Source organism: Erinaceus europaeus, chromosome 19 (genome assembly GCF_950295315.1).
Source record: "Erinaceus europaeus chromosome 19, mEriEur2.1, whole genome shotgun sequence".
NCBI classification, from domain to species: domain Eukaryota; kingdom Metazoa; phylum Chordata; class Mammalia; order Eulipotyphla; family Erinaceidae; genus Erinaceus; species Erinaceus europaeus.
Window position 1 is genome coordinate 56622025 of NC_080180.1, and position 19456 is coordinate 56641480.

The following is a 19456-nucleotide window of genomic DNA, read 5'->3' on the forward strand; positions in this document are numbered from 1 at the left end:
CCCAGGTGAGTTTGTCTACATTTTGCAAAAGTGAAGAATAACCCAGGGACCCTCTGTGGTACAGGCTGTCAGCCACTCAGACAGGCAGCCTGCAAGGTCCGGGAGGACGGTGCTCGGACACTGATAGCCAACAGGCCGGGCTGTGACCGGGCGGGGGGGGGGGGTCCTTCTCACAGACTTCCCAGGAGGCATGAATATTTGAGGGCACTGCACTGCACCCCATCCTCTCAGCCTCACCCCCACCCTCACACCAGCGCTGCACTCTGGAAACCTTCAGCTGTGGTTGTCTTCCTTCCCAGAAGTTGGGAAAGTTCTAGAAACACTCAATGCCCCTCCATTTGTCCAGAGAGCAGTGGGGGACCCCAGTCACATGTGTGTGAGATGTCACTCACCTGGGACCCCTGCCAGAATATAGCTCAAGTGCCATCACACACCCAGGGGTGGGGTGGGGAATGGATTTAAGGGCAAGCAAAATAGCTCACTTGAATATTTCAATCCTCTGTCTTGTGTGCAATCCAGGTTTAGCCCAGGAAGGAAGCTTTGGTGCTAGGACCTCTTTCAATCTCTCTGTGTTTCTATCTTTAAAAAGAAAAAAAGAGGGGGTCAGGCAGTAGTGCAGCAGGTTAAAAGCACATGGCGCAAAGCACAAGGACTGGTGGAAGGGTCCCTGTTCAAGCCCCTGGCTCCCCACCTGCAGGGGAGTCACCTCACAGACAGTGAAACAGGTCTGCAGGTGTCTGTCATTCTCTCCCCTTCTCTGTCATCCCCTTCTCTGTCTCTCTTTCTCTCTGTCCTATTCAACAACGATGACATCAGTAACAACAACAATAACTACAACAATAAACAACAAGGGGAGGAAAGGCAAAACTAAAAAAAAAGATAAAAGAAACAGATTTAAAATGTCTAGAGGTCTGAGTATTTTGCAAATCAGAAAGACTCAAGTAATGACTTAGAAACATGGGTTCAGATACCCCCACCGCTCCCCTTGGAGTTGGTCTGTGACAAGCAGTGGGGACGTGGTAGTTCTGCGTGGCTTTCTGTGTCTCATCTGCATGTCCATTTCTTCCCATTTCTCCATAGTCCACGTAACAGCAAGCTCTCCAGCTTCACAGAGCTTGTCTATTCAGACACCAGAAATAGCATGCTCACACAAAAACACATTACATAATACCCACTTGGTGAGGTGGAGAGCAGTTCTCTCAGCGGATGTCTTCCTCTCCATCCAGAGCTCCCTGAACCCCTGTATACTGCCCACGGGGTCATTTTCAATAACCATTTCCCTGGTTCCCCCCCCAAACGATCACCCAGCTGTTAAATTGTTGGACTGTGACTTTCTATGTCAGAATAGCTGCCCAGGAATTGTTTGTGACACCCTGCGCTGCTGGCTTCAGTTCGGCTTGGCTGCATGGTGAGAAGCGGGTATTGGTCAGCTTGCCTTGGGGCCTCAAGTTGTGAGATCAGTCTGTGGCCCACAGGGTGGAGGGCTTCTCTGTGATGTGCTTGCTAGACCTAAATGTCTGTGAACAAGATACACTAGCGCTCAGAAGGTAGACTCTTATTTGGGGTGGTGTGGGGAACTGTGAGGCTGAGGTTGAGCATGGTATGAACCACCTATGGAAAAACAGGTACCTGAAAGTACAGCCACCTCGTTAGTCTCCCCCACCTCGGGGTCGAGCAGGGAGGGCCTTGGCTTTCCAGCTTTAGTCCCCCTGTCAGTCTCCCCTGCCCACATAGGCCCCACATTCTCTCTATAGTAGCACAACAGTTCACTTCCTTGTTCTCAAACCTGTTGGTCCAGTCACCCAACAATTACTGGAAAGACCCTCACCATTTCCTGTTTCCCGCTCTCCTGACCATATATGGTATAAACAAGTAACTGTCTCTGAAGACCCCCAGCAACCCCCTCCTCCCTTAACATTCCTGACCATATTAGGCTAGGCCATAGCTGCCCTGTTCTTCCCCTACCCCAACCTATAAAAATCCTTGCTTGCCATACAATAAACGTGCTATTCATAGGCAAATAGTGTCCTGGGGTGATCCTGGGCTTCATCTCTTGCCGAGACCCTCAGGGAAAGACCCCCCAACTCACCCTTGCTGCCCTTGGTCCGATCCCTTCAGTCCCCTCCTCTGGTACACAACAGAGTGGGTCAGCTGACTCGGTCGGATTGAGAAGCGGGGTCCTAGTCAGGACTCCAACAGGGTAGGGGTGGGGGTGGAGGTTGTATGCACAACTAAGATTTTTAAAACGTAAATCCTCCAGCCTGAAGGGTCACCAGTCTCTGTGCTTCAAAGACTGGAGAGAGTCTGTAGGCAGAGAGGACAGGCGTGGAGACTGTGTCCACAGTCTGCTGAAATCAATAAAGGCAGACAGACTGAAGATAACCAGAGTGAACAGGCCTGGGAAATGGACTTGAAATGAGAAAAACTTCAAAGGAGGAGGAGGGAGCCTGGAAACTACTTGTGGAGCACAGGACTTGGACACCTGAGGGTGGGGCTCAGGACCTGGCCTGCATGTGCCAGAGTGGTTCTCTGTTCTCTCCTCTCTCTCTCTTTCTTTCTCTTTCTCTTTCTTTCTCTCTCTCTCTTTCTCTCTCTCTCTCTCTCTCTGAAATACAAAGTAAGTCTTTAAAATTCATTACAACGACCAGGGGAACCTTGTGGTGAAAGAGTCTTGTCACCCGCAGATGTGTTTTGCTAAGAAAGTCCAAGTCCTTTGGGTGACTGGGAAAGAAAAACTATCTGGATTAAGGAAAGATTTTATTCCAGAAACTTTTGGGGGGAAAGATGTTCCTGTCAAGTCAGGATAGTAACAAATGAGCATTGCATGATTCTTACAGCTCCACGATTCTGGGGGGAAACGTTGTGATGTTATTTGATGGTAAATCTAGCAGGAAGCTTTTTTCTATATAGCCTTTCTGCACTGCAAAAAGGGTGGAAATTCACACATTTGTCATAGAAATAACAGTGTGCTTGATTACGAAGGCCTCACTGAGTAAGCTATACACACACACACACACACACACACACATATATATATGAATGAATGGCATGTGTACCACATTATAATACTGAAATCAGAAAGGGAAAAAAAAGCATGAATCAAAAATACATTTGGCCCCCTAGGACTCAGAAAGATATTGTGGGCCTGCCTGTCTTCCACTTCTCTGCTCGGCACAGTGTTGAGAACAAGGGTGTTGGGCTGAGGCCGAGGAGATGAAGATTCTGGGCTTACCAGTCCTGAATTCCCGAGCCTGGGAGATAGCTCATGAGATTTTCCTAGCCAAGATCCCAGGGGACCCGTGTGCTGGGCCATCAGTCAGTGCTGAAAGGTGCTCTGATTGCTGCCTCTGTCTCTCACAAAAATAAATTATAAATAAATCTTTTAAAAGAATAAGGGAGTTGGCGGAGGGGTAGTATAATGGTCATGCAAAAACTCTCACGTCTGATGCTCCATGGTCCCAGGTCCAATCCTCTGCAGTACTGAGCTGACTAGTGTTCTGGTTAAAAAAAATTTTTAAAGGACTGATGGCTTACCTGGTAGAGGGCATCCCTTGCCATATCCTCACCCAGCTTTGAATCCTGGCATCATATGAGAAAGTCACAACACTAGAGGAAGTTCAGGTGATAGGACTCTCCCTCTGTGTCTGAAAGAAAATGTCAGCTCAGGATCAGTGAAAATGTACATGAATAAAACTATCATAATAGCTTTAGGAATCTTGGGTTCATTTTCCATTCTTTTTTTTAATATTTTATTTTATTTATTTATTCCCTTTTGTTGCCCTTGTTGTTTTATTGTTGTAGTTATTATTGTCGTCGTTGTTGGATAGGACAGAGAGAAACGGAGAGAGGAGGGGAAGACAGAGAGGGGGAGAGAAAGATAGACACCTGCAGACCTGCTTCACCGCCTGTGAAGCGACTCCCCTGCAGGTAGGGAGCCGGGGTTCGAACCGGGATCCTTATGCTGGTCCTTGTGCTTTGCGCCACCTGCGCTTAACCCGCTGCGCTACAGCCCGACTCCCGCATTGTTTTATATATATATTTCTGTAAAGAGGGAGAAACACCACATCCACAATCCACCATCCATGGATCTTGCCCTAGTGTGATGGTGCTCCCATGTGGTGCCTGGGATCCAACCTGAGACATGACACATGATTAGATGCACTTTCTTTCTTTTTATTTATTTATTTATTTATAAAATGGAAAATTGACAAGACCATCAGATAAGAGGGTTACAATTCCACACAGTTTGCACCACCAGAGTTCTGTATCCCATCCCCTCCCTTGAAATCTTTCCTGTTCTTTTTCTCTCTTGGAGTATGGACCCAGGATCATTGTGGGGTGCAGAAGGTGAATGGTCTGGCTGCTGTAATTGCTTCTCCACTGGACATGGGTGTTGGCAGGTGGATCTATACTCCCACCCTGTCTCTCTCTTTCTCTAATGAGGTGGGGCTCTGGGGAGGTGGAGTTCCAGGACACACTGGTGAGGTCGTCTGCCCAAGGAAATCAGGTTAACATCATAGTACCATCTGCAAATTGGGGGCTGAAGAAGCATTAAGATATAAAGCAGAACAAATAGTTAAAAAATCAGGAACCTAAAGGCAAGAATATAGCAGATAAGTTTTGGGGTCTCCATTTTTGAAAAAGCTGGTAGGTCTATTTTATGTCTATCCCAAGGGGCTCATAACTTCACTAATTTTTGTCTAAGCCTAACAGCTAACATGCAAGTAGGCCAAAGGTATTGTTTGGGGACGTGGTGTCAGAGTTGGGCACAGGACTAGAAAGCTGTATCAGGGAAGAGAATAGCTCCCAAATGTTGTTAAGGTTTCGGGGGCTCCAGCCGGCCGGGCTAGCGTCGCGGTGGTAGACAGAGACAGACTCGGGGACACACGGCTGGGCTGAGAAGCTGTGTATCTTTATTCACGAACAGGCAAATCACCACACCATGTGTCTCCCCCATCATTCTCTCTCCACCGCTGCTGCTGGGACTCTAGGCGTCCTTAGCATAGGGGGCGGGGAGAAAGAGGGGCACGCGAGGACCAAACCATTTCTCTCAGAGGTAGGGGGAAGGGGGGCAGACCAACAGGAAGAATGCCAACACCCAAATATTGGGAAAGTGTATCAGCACTGTTAAATGTAACCCCCACTGATTTGACCTGGGGCCCATATTCATCGCAGGAGGCTGTGTAACCTCTGCATCCCAGTAGGTCTGAGCTCACCTTCTGTGATCACAGCTAGGAACATTCCAGGCCGCACTAATTTCAGGACCCATCTTCCTCGAGTGGTAGAGTATGTTGGCCCAACCTCCCTACGGAGAATGAGGCTGTCCCTACCACTGCTGATCTTCATATGGGGCAAGGCCCTATAGGGGCCCACAGATTGGTACATTATGTTGTTCCTGATGGAAATGACCAGTGAGGGTGGAGAGAGGGATCTATTCTAGGCCCATCCTCTCTGTGTGGGAATCCCAGGATTCCCTGACTAGGGCCCTGATGATGGGGTGGTCTGATAGTAACCAAAAGAACCATCATTAAAGTTTGCAGATCTCTTGCCTGTATCCAGCTTTTGTAGTCCTTACTTTCTCGATCAGGTACACTTTCTGTAGGTTTTAACTACCTCCCTACTCCAAGGGTCATGACTTCTCATAGAAAGCTCCAGAAGACAGGGGTCCGGGAGGTGGCGCAGTGGATAAAACTTTGGGCTGTCAGGCATGAGGTCCTGAGTTCAATCCCCAGCAGCACATGTCCCAGAGTGATGTCTGGTTTTTTTCTCCTCCTATCTTTCTCATGAATAAATAAATAAATTATTTTATAAAAAGAAAGAAAAAAAGCTTCAGAAGACCAGTGGGCAGCAGAGTTAAAAGTTGCGCAAAGTAGAAGTCCAGTAGGGTTGGTCCAGCTCTATGGCATCATCAGTTATGAGTCTGGGGACCAGCAAAATAGCTCACCTGGTCAGTGCACCCTGTGTTGTCAATCATCCCAGGTTTAAGCTTGGTCCCCACCACCCTGAAGGAAGCTTCAGTGCTGTGGCATCTTTTCCCCTTTGTCTCTGTCTCTCTATCTGAAAAAAGTCTGCTTGGAGTAGTTAGATCCTAGCAATGACAAACATTGTTTTAATTAATGAGAAACTCTGCGGGAGAGAAAAGGAGGCTTAGGTTAGAGGGGCCAGGGGAAGGATGGTCTGGTCTTCAGCTCCGCTGTTACAGGAATGGCTCTGGAATGAGGACCCGAGAAGGAGACAGCTGGCTTTAGGGACTAGGCAGGAAATGGTTTGTTGGGGGCTGGGTGGTGGCAGATAGTAATTAAAAAAAAACTTGGGGCCAGGCTGTGGCGCACCTGGTTGAGTGCACATGTTACCGTGCACAAGGATTTGGGTTCAAGCCCCTGGTCCCCACCTGCAGGGGGAAAATAAATAAATAAAGATAATAAAATAAATAAATAAAGATAATAAAAAATTTTAAATAAATTTAAATTTTATTTAGGCTTTGAGCAGGGGGGTTTAACAAACAGGAGGTTTATTACATCGAGTTTATTTAGGTAAAGCAAAAGTAAGCAAAGGGAAAGAGATGGGCTAGTCATGATGGCCAGGAGCCAGGAGTCCATAAGCTAGTTATCAGCGCTCCACTACGGGTGTTCAGGTCCCCTATGGGGAGAAGCAGAGCAGGCAAGGGCCACAAGAACAGAGCGAGAGCAGGAACTCAGAGTGGCCTACACCTGACATTCACGTAAATAACTCCCTATAAACTCACAAGCCCTGTGTGTTTGTGTAATTCTGTAGTGTGTCCACCATACGCTAATTACACTCATGTCCCAGCAGTGGCACATGTATGTTACCATGTGTGAGGACCCGGGTTCAAGCGCCCCCCCCCCCACTGTCTCCATCTGTTGGGGGGAAAAGGGCTATTTCACGAGTGGTGGAGCAGTGCTGCAGTGTCTCTCTCTTTCTCCTTATTTCTCTCCATCTCTGTAAGAAACAAAGAAAGAGAAAGGCCATTAGGACCAGTGGAGTTGTGCAGGCACTCACAACCCCTGTGCTAAGCCTGGTGGCAAACAGCCCAGGAAGGGAGGGAGGGAGGGAGGGAGGGAGGGAGGGAGGGGAAAGGAAAATGGTTTTTTGTTAGTATGTTACTAAAAGCCTCAGAGTCCTTAGATATTGTCTCTTGGGGAGATTTGACGATCCCATTAAGACATTCGCCTGCACTTCCTTTATTCAGCGAAGGCCTTCTTTCTGCAGGTAGCACCATACCCAGAGTAGCACCATACCTTAGAGTCCCAGTTAGCAGAAACTGGACTTGACATTGTTGAGTCGGCCTTGCTCCTAGCTAAGAATGCATTGCTGATGCTGCAAACCTATAACATGAGTCCAACAGTGTAGACTGATAGATTTTTTAAAATTTTTAAAAATATTTATTTATTTATTCCTTTTTGTTGTTGTTGCCCTTGTTGGTTTTTTATTGTAGTTATTGTTGTCATCATTGTTGGATAGGACAGAGAGAAATGGAGAGAGGAGGGGAAGACAGAGAGAGGGAGAGGAAGATAGACACCTGCAGACCTGCTTCACCGCCTGTGAAGCAACTCCCCTACAGGTGGGGAGCCGGGGTCTTGAACCGGGATCCTTAAGCCAGTCCTTGCGCTTCGTGCCTCCTGCGCTTAACCCGCTGTGCTACCACCCGACTCCCGATTTTTTTAATTTTTAAATATATTTATCTTGGACAGAGAAATTGAGAGGAAAGGAGAAGATAGGGGAGAGAGAGAGATAATGAGAAAGAGAGAGAGAGAGCGGCAGAGAGATCTACAGCATTGACTCACCACTCCTGAAACTTTCCATCTGCACATGGGGACCAGGGGCTGGAGCCTGATGGTACAGGGGATCGAACCAGGAGCCTCATGTGTGCAAGTCCTGTGCTCTTCCCACTGATACCCCCCACACCTCTGGGCCACAACGCCATGTACCTGTATCTACTTGTGCACTTTCTATTCATGGGATGAAGTTCTCCCCCAGATGGAAGAAGGCTAGGCACAAGGGGGTGACCTGATGACATTGTCATGTAGACTGGACAGTGCCAGGCACAAGGATGAAGCCTGTGAGGGAATGGGGCAAGCCATGTGTGTGTGTGTGTGTGTGTGTGTGTGTGTGTGTGTGTGTGTAGCAGAATGGGGAGCAGCGTTTAGAGACTGTGGAGAGACCGAGAATAGCACAGTGAGGCAGGCAGGCATTTGCCTTGGGCAGATGGCATCTCAGACACACAGCTGCCACCATCCCAGAGAAGCAGAATAAACACAGAGCCTCCCCACGTTCTGGACATGGGTGCTGTGCCAGTGCTTCTAGGTGGCCTTTGCAGAGCCCCACCCCCACCCCTTCCCCGCCAAGTACCCCCAAGCCAGAACCCACCCCCCTTGGCACTGGCTGGGCATATCTGCCATGGAGGTCACACCAGGACTCCTGCCGTCACCTTCTGCTGGAGGTTCAGGGAACAAAAGACCCTTCAGGCTGTGGGGAGGTGACTTAGTGCACCTTGTACTGCTGGTGGTGATTTCACAGAAGACGGAGAGGGGACTGGGGAGAGAGCCCCGACCTCCCGTCTCATCCCTGAGTACGTGCTGCTGCCTCATTTGCAGTTAAGTCTGCGTTGCATCAAAACCGGGCTTGGGTAGCGGATGGGTGGATGGGAGTCTGATGCAGATGGCGAGCCTGTGCAGAGAAACCTCCTGCTGGGGTGCCAGCCCCCCGTCCCACTGCCTCTCTGCCCACGCACTGCTTCTGAGCAAGGCTCAGCTCCTTTCTGCACTGCGGTGACACTCAAGTCCCCCATGTTTACTCTGTCCTGGGCCAAGGAAGCAAACACAACACCCAAGCAAGTGTGACACACACACACACACACACACACACACACAATGCTCTTCTCTCCCTGAACCTGGGTGGTTTTTGAGACTTCAAATGGAGTAAAATAAGTCACCAATTGTATTTATACAGCCTTCATCTATACCTGCTGGCTTCAGACTTTATTTATTTAATTAGATAGGACAGAGAGAAACCAACAGGGAAGGCTATCTTTCTTTAAAAGGAAAGATGAGGGCAGGGTGGGCAGTGGCACACCTGGTTAAGTGGACATATTACCATGTGCAAGGACCCCAGTTCAAATTTCCAGTCCCCACCTGCAGGGGGGGAACATCACAAGCAGTGAAGCAGGTCTGAAGGTATCTCTCTGTCTGTCTCTCCCTCTCTCTCCCGCTTCGTTCTCAGTCTCTCTCTGTCCTATCAAATTAAATAATTTTTTAAGTTCTCCTAATTAAAAATAAAGAAGTTTTTGTTGATGATGACAGTGTTGTTATAACTTAACCAACAGGAAGGAAAGACCAGAATTTGACCTGCCAGTGGGTATCTGGTGGTGGATGAGAAGGCTAGTTGGGAGGTGTCTGCCTTGTCCCCAGGCTGATTCTGGATCCAGTGGCCCCTCTTATTGCCAGTCTAATAAAAGTGCTAGCACATCATCCTTTTCCAAAACCTGGGTGATCCCTCGATGACAATGTCACCCTCCCCTACCCCTAGAGAGGTGTGTCCTGGATCTCAGTAAAACGTCTTTCCTCAACCATTCTTCTAACATCGTAGATTCCTCTTCAATTCAGATGAAGTCAAGGGCAAACAGCTGCACACTGGGTGTTGGTTGTTGTGTTTCATTTGGTACCTTAAGCTCCTTCCAGATGAAGCAAACCCATTCTGTGCAGATAAGGAAGCTAAGTAATCAAGGACCTACCACATGGTCAGGCCCCTCATTTCATTCTGAAAACCACTCCCTGAGACAGGAATATGCTCAGGTTACCGAGGACCCAGCAGACGTTCAGAGACCGTATCCCATCTTTCTAGTTTTGCTGAACTGGAACTGACATGCCCCATATTGTCTTAGTCTAAGATATGCCGTGTAGTAATTTGGCATAGGTACACGGATCTGTGTCCTGTGTGAGATGTATCATACAAGGATTAACACAGGAAGTTTAGTTCACATCATGGAGTTAGAAATCTTGTTCCAGGGGAGTCGGGGGGGTGGTGCAGAGGGTTAAGCACAGGTGGCTCAAAGCACAAGGACCGGCATAAGGATCCCGGTTCAAGCCCCCAGCTCCCCACCCGCAGGGGAGTCGCTTCACAGGCAGTGAAGCAGGTCTGCAGGTGTCTGTCTTTCTCTCCCCCTCTCTGTCTCCCCCCCCATTTCTCTCTGTCCTATCCAGCAACGACAACATCACTAACAACGACAATAATAACTACAACAATAAAACAGAAGAGGCAACAAAAGGGAATAAATTAATTAATTTAAAAAAAAAGAAATCTTGTTCCATGATGATGACTTCTGAGATCATTCTCAGCCATTTCAGATCTACCAGAGATGATTCTTACGTCAGTCGCCCTGCGGTACTTCCAGCCCAGGGTTCATTTATCTTGTAAGCAGAGATCTGTATCTCTTGGAGAGAGATTTAATGACTTGCTCAAAGTCATACTGTTGGGAGTGTTGAAGCACTGGGACTCACACCAGAACCTTCTCCCTCCTTCTGCTCGGACATGTCCCCAGCAGGGAGGGGAAGGGACACAGTTCTCCAGAGTTTCCCCACACAGACCCCTCACAGTTGCCATTTGAAGCCTACTTTTCCTTAGGAAAAGTTATCCTCTATGTCTGTTAAGATATTTCAGTAATTTACAAGCTAAGAAAGAACTGTTTAGGCTACTACATTGAATAATAGTGGTACACTACAATAACTGTGTTATTCTAATCTAACTCTGTTTTTTAATTTTTCTTCTATGTCCATCTTTTCTTTCTCCCTTTAGTGCTCTAGTGCCTGGTCTTTACTGACATTTGAGTGTTAAAGAGGTCAGGAGCTCAGTGGTCGGGCTCCTGACTTGCATTTGTGTAGCTCTGGGTTCAGTCTACTGCACCAAAAATGAATAACAAGCTAAAGAAATGGCTCACAGTTCTCTCGAGTCACCTGGAATGCATGATTTCACAGATTGCAGACAATCCTGGTGAAACAAAGCCTGTGGTGCTGAAGTGTGGCAGCGTGAGTGACAGTCAGCTATGGAGATGCACTGGCTGCAGCCTGGAAGTCGAGAGAGCCCAGGATGGGTCGGAGCCCAGTCTCTGGTAGAGAGAAGAGGACAGGCTGCCAGACTTCTTCCACACCCCCTTTCATTCCCACTCTGCTGTCTATCATGACTCGGGCTCTTCAGCTAGGTGCCTTGATTTATTTTGTTTAAAAAGTAAACAGCATGCTGTTCCAAGGAGACCAGACTTTGGTGTGTGGGCTGTCCCCCTGAAATCACACACTCTGAAAATCTTGGGGAAGGCACCTTTGGGGGTGATGATGCCTTGGAAGAGGACAGGAGACCACTGGCAGGATGTGGGGACACTCAGTGTCCTCACCTGCCTGTGGTGACACACACGCAAGTGTGATTTAGTGAGAACTCATCCTGCCGTGCACCTGGGGAGCATTTCTGCTCCTGTGGGGACGAGCTGGCTTTGTCTCAAGTAAAGGCATTGGAAGGCCAAGCGGTCGTCCCCAGGCCATCAGGCTGGACCCATTGAACATGACAGTAAGGATGGCAGTAGTCTTTGAGTCACGTGACTTGGAATTTGCTTCCATTTTTCTGGGACACAGGGACACACGGACACACGGACAGATCTGGCTGGTCCCTATTGTATTTCACATGTTTGAAGCTATGCATTCTACAGCTCAGGTGTGTCCGGCTCTGTGTGGGGTATGGGTCTTCCTGACGGAGGTGAGGTGCTACCAGTCCCTGTGTCTCTCCCCCTTAAGTCAGCCTGCAAGTTAACATCAATGTGGGGGGGGGGGACAAAAAGGCTGATGGCACCCTGACAAGCTCTGCAGTCAGCACAGTCAGCTCAAAACCCCACTCACTCACCAGGCGTAGAGCTGTGCAGCTGAGACCTAGGCCCTGCCAGAAGCCAAGGAAAACCTTTGAAATGGAGCATCGGTGAATGCAAAGCTCATTGGTTAGGGGGCTGGGCCATGGTCACCTGGCAGAATGCACACATCACAGTGCACAGGGATGCAGGTTCAAGCCCCTGCTCCCCACCTGCATGGAGGAAGCTTCAGGAGCAGTGAGATAGTGCTGTAGGTCTCTCTCTCTTTCTCTGTCTCTCGTTCACCCTATTACCTCTGCCCCTTTCAGTTTCTTTATTTAAATTTAAATTATATGTATGTATTGCCTCCAGGGGGCAATGTATTGCTGGGGCTCCATGCCTGCACCACAAGTCCACTGCTCCTGGAGGCTAATTTTCCCTTTTGTTGCCCTTGTTGTTTTATCGTTGTTGTGGTTATTATTGTTCTTGTTATTGATGTCGTTGTTGTTGGATAGGACAGAGAGAAATCGAGAGAGGAGGGGAAAACAGAGGGGGAAAGAAAGATAGACACCTGCAGACCTGCTTCACCACCTGTGAAGCGACGCCTCCGCAGGTGGGGAGGCAGGGTCTTGAACAAGGCTTCTTATGCCGGTCCTTGAGCTTCGAGCCATGTCTGCTTAACCTGCTGCGCTACCACCCGACCCCCTAAATAATATATATTTTAAAAGCTCACTGGTCAAAAGACCAGTCTTGAGCTGGCAGCACACTTTGGTGAAGGGTTTTCAACTCTCCAAAGGAGAAACTGGCATCCATTCTCACTATAGAAACCACAATACAAGGGAGGAATGAACGGAAGGAAGGAGGGGAACAGAGGAACGAAGGAAGGAGTGGTTGTTGGACCAAACCCCTTTATCACAACCCAGCAGGCTCTGGGATGAGTCACTGGGCCTTGAAGATAGCTGTCAACACTTGTACCCTCTGAGAACCCTGAGGATTTGGCTTTTCGGTAATAGGGGACTTTCTGGGACTCAGGTCACTTCCACCCATCCTGGCATCTTCCTGAGACCAAATGTGTCCCCACTCACAGAGAAATTCCCAGCACCTTTCACAAGGCCCAGCAGTGCCTGTGGGTGTGTTTTCCCTATTGCAACAACTTCTGTGATGAGTGGAGAATGAACCATGCTCCAACAGGCAGGATCCTTAAGTGTGTGGAATGGATGATGTTGAGTATTTGAAAATTGTTTTTTCTTTTTATATTTTTTAATTTTATTTATTTATTTATTTATTTATTTATTTTTATTTAAGAAAGGATTAATTAACAAAACCATAGGGTAGGAGGGGTACAACTCCACACAATTCCCCCCGCCCAATCTCCATATACCACCCCCTCCCCAGTAGCTTTCCCATTCTCTAGCCCTCTGGGAGCATGGACCCAGGGTCATTGAGGGTTGCAGAAGGTGGAAGGTCTGGCTTCTGTAATTGCTTCCCCGCTGAACATGGGCGTTGACTGGTCGGTCCATACTCCCAGTCTGCCTCTCTCTTTCCCTAGTAGGGTGGGGCTCTGGGGAAGCTGAGCTCCAGGACATATTGGTGGGGTCTTCAATCCAGGGAAGTCTGGCCGGTATCCTGATGGCATCTGGAACCTGGTGACTGAAAAGAGAGTTAACATACAAAGCCAAACAAATTGTTGAGCAATCATGGACCCAAAGCTTGAAAAAGTGGAGAGGAAGTGTTAGGGAGGTACTCACTGCAAACTCCATGAAAAATGATGAATGAAATAGTGGGGGTTGTATTGTTAAATGGGAATCTGGGGAATGTTATGCATGTAAAAAAAAAGAAGAAGAAGAAGTAGAAATGCAAAGCAGAAATTGACTGAGTTTAGAGTATGGCACCAAAGTAAGAAAGCAGAAGTACACTAGAGTTTGCAGTGAGTATTTGAAAATTGTAAAGCGGTGACCCTGGTGAGCACTAGGAGCCAACTAATTCAATCTACAAGACCTTTTCTGTATATACAATATTTTCTTCTGTTCCTCTGCTATCAAAAGTACATATTCTCATTCTGTGCAATTTCTTCTTTGTGTTTATTCCTTTTCAGGGCAGCAACTGCCATCTGGTAATCAGAATACGAGAAGAGAGAGAGATGGGGGGGGAGAAGTCCTTCTCCTGAAGTGAACTAGATCCTCTGTTTTTTTTTTTTTAATATTTATTTATTTATTCACTTGTTACCCTTGCTTTATTGTTGTAGTTATTATTGTTGTTGTCGTTGTTGGATAGGACAGAGAGAAATGGAGAGAAGAAGGGAGACAGTGAGGGGGAGGGAAAGACAGACACCTGCAGACCTGCTTCACCACTTGCGAGGCGACTCCCCTGCAGGTGGGGAGTCGGGGGCTCGAACCGGTATCCTTTCGCCGGTCCCTGCGCTTTGCGCCACATGTGCTTAACTCGCTGCGCTACCGCCCAACTCTTGATCATCTGTTTTCCTTCAGATGGATTCATTCTGTGTGCCTACATTCTGTTGGCCAAACAGGTACCTCCTGTGGTGAGAAAGGGCACCCTGCCCCGTCCCATCCCCGTCCCCAGCACCCTTTCTTAAACTGGTCATCGGAATGATTGTGAGGGCTTGGTCTGGGGTCCACCTCCAGAGTTGTTTCCTTCGCTGGGTCCTTGGTGTTTTCTGTTCTCGTTTTCTCAGCCAGAAATGCTGTGAAGGAAAGGCCTGGAAGGATGGCTGGCTTTGCCCCTGCTTGATGGTGTGAGGTGCATGGAATGGCTGGGATTCTGTTAGAGCGGGCCACAAAGACCTCATGGAGCATGCATTCTATACCCAGCAGGTTCCAAAGACCAGCCGGCCTCCTCCTTGCCTCTCACGGTCGCCAGGGCAGAAGGAACTGGTTCTGTATGTTGCCGCCGCATGTGGCCTCTTCCCACTCCACTCATGTCCTCCAACATCAGTGTCTCATCCCAGGTCTTCTTTAGAAATACCTGATTTTCTTTTAATACCAACTGGCCTCTAGCTTCATTCGAGTTTCCATCATCAGAGCAAATTGGATCCTCCAGTTTCTTTCAGACTTGTTCTATAATGAACACAATGGCCTCTGGGCTCTGGGCCCCCTGCCTCCAGGGCTCCCCTCTCAAGGCTGTTCCTCAGCCTGCAGCCAGCTGGAATTTTCTAGAAGGCAGCTATCATCAGACACTCCTTCTGGCCCTGGTGGCTTCCCCACTGGTGTCAGAGAAAGCTCTGGCTTTTGACAGCTGGCAGGTGCGTTCTTCCCTGCCACTCTGAAGCTGGATCCGGTGTCACTTCCTTTGCTGTCCTTGGATACTTTGAATTTCCTGTTTACTCATCCACTTCACTGGGAACTCATCTTCTGAACCATGATGTCATCAAAACCAGCACCAGAGGCAGTTGTTTGATGAGAGTACTTGGTGACGTTCTTGGATAAAAGTATCTTGTCTAAGGTTTTGTATCATAGAGATTGTGTTAAATGATTGAAAGAGAGGCCTGCTAAGATTTGAATGACACAGACCTGGTTTTGACCCACGGGTTACAAAGAATCCCTTTAAAAATAGAAATTGTGTAATAGGGAGCCGGGCGGTGGCGCAGCGGGTTAAGTGCACGTGGCACAAAGCACAAGGACCGGCGTAAGGATCCCGGTTTGAGCCCCCAGCTCCCCACCTGCAGGGGGGTCGCTTCACAAGCGGTGAAGCAGGTCTGCAGGTGTCTGTCTTTCTCTCTCCCCTCTCTGTCTTCCTCTCCTCTCTCCATTTCTCTCTGTCGTACTTAACAACAATGACAGCAATAACAACAATAATAACAACGACGATAAACAACAAGGGCAACAAAAGGGGAAAAAAATAAAAATAAATAAACAAATAAAAAAGAAAGAAATTGTGTAATAGGGCCCTTTTCAGTTGTACACAGTCACTCGCTCACCCAGTTGGCGTCTTTTCATGACGCAGCTCTCTCTCTCTAGCAGTAAATAGCCTCGCCTGGTCAGAGAAAGATTGCACACTGGTTGGGTTCAATTTTTTTTTTCCACCTCAGATATATAATGCTTACTGCAGCCACCAAACAAACTCTAGGATGGCATTATCGAAGACAATAGATTGGACAATGGACGTACAGGAAAGACTCTGGATGGTTTGCTATAAAAGTCCAGTAACTGAGTGTATGGGGAAACCCACTGCTGATTTTTCTGTGAAATAATATTCTTCTCAGACATAAAATACCTTATGTTATTAGTCCCACAATCTCCAGCTTGCTACTATTATTTTAAATAGGTTTGTTTGTCTTTCCATCTGTGAGCCAACTGCTCTGTCAAATGTTCCTCTCTATTAATGTCAACTATCTTATTGAGGATCAGGATTACACTTAAATCCAAATAAGGCAGACGTGTGTGTGGAAGCCTCAGAAATACTACTGGAACGCTTGATGTAGTCAGATTTGAATTCAGGCTTAAATCTCCCTGGAATTTGGACTGCCCATAAATTAAAAATGGATTTCTCCCCCACCTCCCCCTTTTCAGATCATTAAAAAAAAAAAAAATCCACAAGGCTTTTTCCTCTTACTGGAAAAACTTCCCACAAATTTTCTGGCATGTCTGTGATAATTTCTCCCACATGGTGAGAGAAAGTCTTCCCTGGGTGCTGCCTCCCTCACCCTTCTTCTTTGTCCTCACCTCTGTGGAGGTGAGTAGGTACGGACGGTCACTTCTCTCCTCAGCACCCTGTCCTCTCAATTCTTTTTTCTTTTTTTTTTTCTTTTCTTTTTTTTTTTTTTTTTTGCGGTCTCTCTGCCATTGGAATCTGCCTCTGCCCTTTTTCTACTGGAAGGCATTACGAGCCTGACAGGAGGCCAACCTTCTATTCAGCTGTCTGGTGAACAGAGAGGACCAATGAATCCCCCACATTACAGAGGAGCACAACACTCCATGCTGTCTTGTGACCTGGGACCCTAAGCTGAACCTCTGTATCGTCCTGTGCAGCCCAACACTGAAGGCGTATAAAAAGAAGATGTGCTTTGGAGCATGAGCGATCACATGAAGTGTTCAAGGTCGGGAGTGGTCACATGACCCATGCAACAGTCCACAGGAAACTGTAGTCACTAAAGATCAGGGAGCTTGTGACCACCACAGTGGAGGAGGTTTCAGTGCTGTGGTGTCCTTCCTTCTGTCTCTTTCAGACTGAATAAGTCAGGCCTGGCATGATGATGCCTTGGGGATGATGGCTGAAATAATAATAACAACAACAACAAAAACATCAATCATAATAATGGGACTGGGTGGTAGCACACCGGGTTGAAGGCACAAGTTACCATCTTCAAGGGCCTGGTTTGAGCCCTAGCTTCCTACCTGCTCACCCACAGCAGGGAAACTTTGCAAGCAGTGCTGTAGGTGGCTCTCTCTCTCTCTCTGTCTCCCTGTCTCTGCCTCCCCCTCCCCTGTCAATTTCTCTCTGTCCTATATCATAAAAAGGGAAGGGGAAGGGAGGGGGCCAGTAGGAGCAAAGAATTTGTTATGCAGGCAATGAACACCAGCACTAACCCCAATGACCCAAAAGAAGAAGAAGGAGAAGAAGAAGAAAAATAAGAAGAGGAAGAAGAAGGAGAAGGAGAAGGAGAAGAAGAAGAAGGAGGAGGAGGAGGAGAAGAAGAAGGAGAAGAAAAATGAAGACAGAGCTGGTTGGTAGAGCACCTGACTGAGCACACATATGGCCATGCTCAAAGACCCATGTTCAAGCCCCAGGTCCCCACCAGCAGGGAAGAAGTTTCACAAGTGGTGAAATAGTACTGCAGGTCTCTCTCTGTGTGTGTGTCTGTCTCTGTCTCTCTCTCTCTCTCTGTCTTTCTCCCTCCCTCCCTCTTTATTTTCCACTTTCCTCCCAATTTCTCTCTATCTCTATCTAAAATAAAGATTCAAAAAAAAATAGTAATGAAGGAAGGGCTATAGGAACTTATTTGCAAAGATGTCCACAATAAGTCGTTGGAAAGGTAAATTGTAAGAAAGAAACAAAATCTATTATGCATGTGGCATGATGCCACTATATGTTTTTTAAAAATATTTACTTATTCCCTTTTGTTGCCCTTGTTGTTTTATTGTTGTAGTTATTATTGTTGCCATCATTGTTGGATAGAACAGAGAGAAATGGAGAGAGGAGGAGAAGACAGAGGGGGAGAGAAAGATAGACACCTGCAGACCTGCTTCACCGCTTGTGAAGTGACTCCCATGCAGATGGAGAGCCGGGGCTCGAACCAAGATCCGTATGCCGTTCCTTGCGCTTTGTGCCATGTGTGCTTAAACTGTCTATGTTTTTAAGGAGGGCAACACATTTTGTGGACACATTGCAAGCTTACACAGAGACCTGTCGACAGGTTCTCAAAGACAGCCTCTAGTGATGATTTGATCGGGAGGAGAAGGCAGTGACGGGTGTCTGTCTGCATTTCTCAGATTGTAGCTTTTGTTCTCTTGTTACTACAATTTGCAGTGCCCTGTTCATTTTTTTAAAAACTAATAAAGTAAAGTGAACCTCTGTGTTCAGATCTCATTTCATTCATTGAGATCTATCACACCTCTGGGGCTTCAGCTGTAATCTGTAAAGTAAGTGAGCTCTCTCCTTCCTTCCTTCCTTCCTTCCTTCCTTCCTTCCTTCCTCCCTTCCCTCCTTCCTTCTTTCTTTCAGATTTAATGTAATGATTACATCTAAGAATATATGTGTGTGTGGAGAGTGAGAGGAAGAAAGGGGGAGGGGTGGGGAAGAGAGGGGGCAGGAGAGCTGGAAGGAGGGAAAGATGGAGAAGAAGAGGGAGAGAGAGAGACCAGAGTACTCTTTCATCACATGCAGCACCAGGATGGAAGCAGGAACCTTGGGCAGGGAAGCCCAGTGCTCTCCCTGTGGAGCTCCTACCCCAGCGGCCAGTGAACTCTCTTTCGTGAGCTCGAAATCAAGCAGTGATTCTCAGGGCGTCCTCCTCAAGCAAGTTTCTCCACCCAGAAACCAGAGTTAAATGAGTTTTTCATACCCTTCATGAGACACACAGCAGGTTCCAAAGCCCCACAACCAGCACAGTTCCACAGCTTGTAGAAATGTGTGGATTCCAGAGAAGTGGCAGGAAGATATCTGTGTTAAAAGCATCTGTGGTAACTGCTGCCTCAGTTTCATCAGGATGCCCAGTGATTTTTACTAATTTTTTATCAACTTCCATTTTCACAGTAGACATATATTATGTTTACAGCCAGGAAGCATCAATAAACTTCTTATTTTGTTTGTTTGTTTGTTTATGTGGGATTTTGCTTTTGTTATTTTGCCTCCATGGTTACTGCTGGGGCTGCATGCCTGCACTACAAATCCACTGTTCCTGGCAGCCATTTTTTTTCCTTTTTTTCTCTATTTTATTGGATAAGACAGAGAAAAATTGAGGGGAGAAGGGAAGACAGAGAGGGAGAAAGAAAGATAGAAACCTGCAGACTTGCTTTGCCATTCATGAAGCATCCCTGCCACAAGCAGGAAGCAGGGGGGTTGAACTCAGGTCCTTGCACATAGTACTATATGTGCTTAATGAGCTGTGCCACTGCCTGGCCCTCAGCTCCTTTCATTTTGAACCAGCGAGAGACT

The 19456-nt window shown here is 47.4% G+C and overlaps 1 protein-coding gene across 4 annotated transcripts in view; it reads left to right on the top strand.

Annotated features, from left to right (window-relative positions):
* Nucleotides 1-19456, top strand: part of ZNF827 (zinc finger protein 827) — a 200550-nt gene that overhangs the window by 136413 nt on the left and 44681 nt on the right. The window lies entirely within an intron of this gene.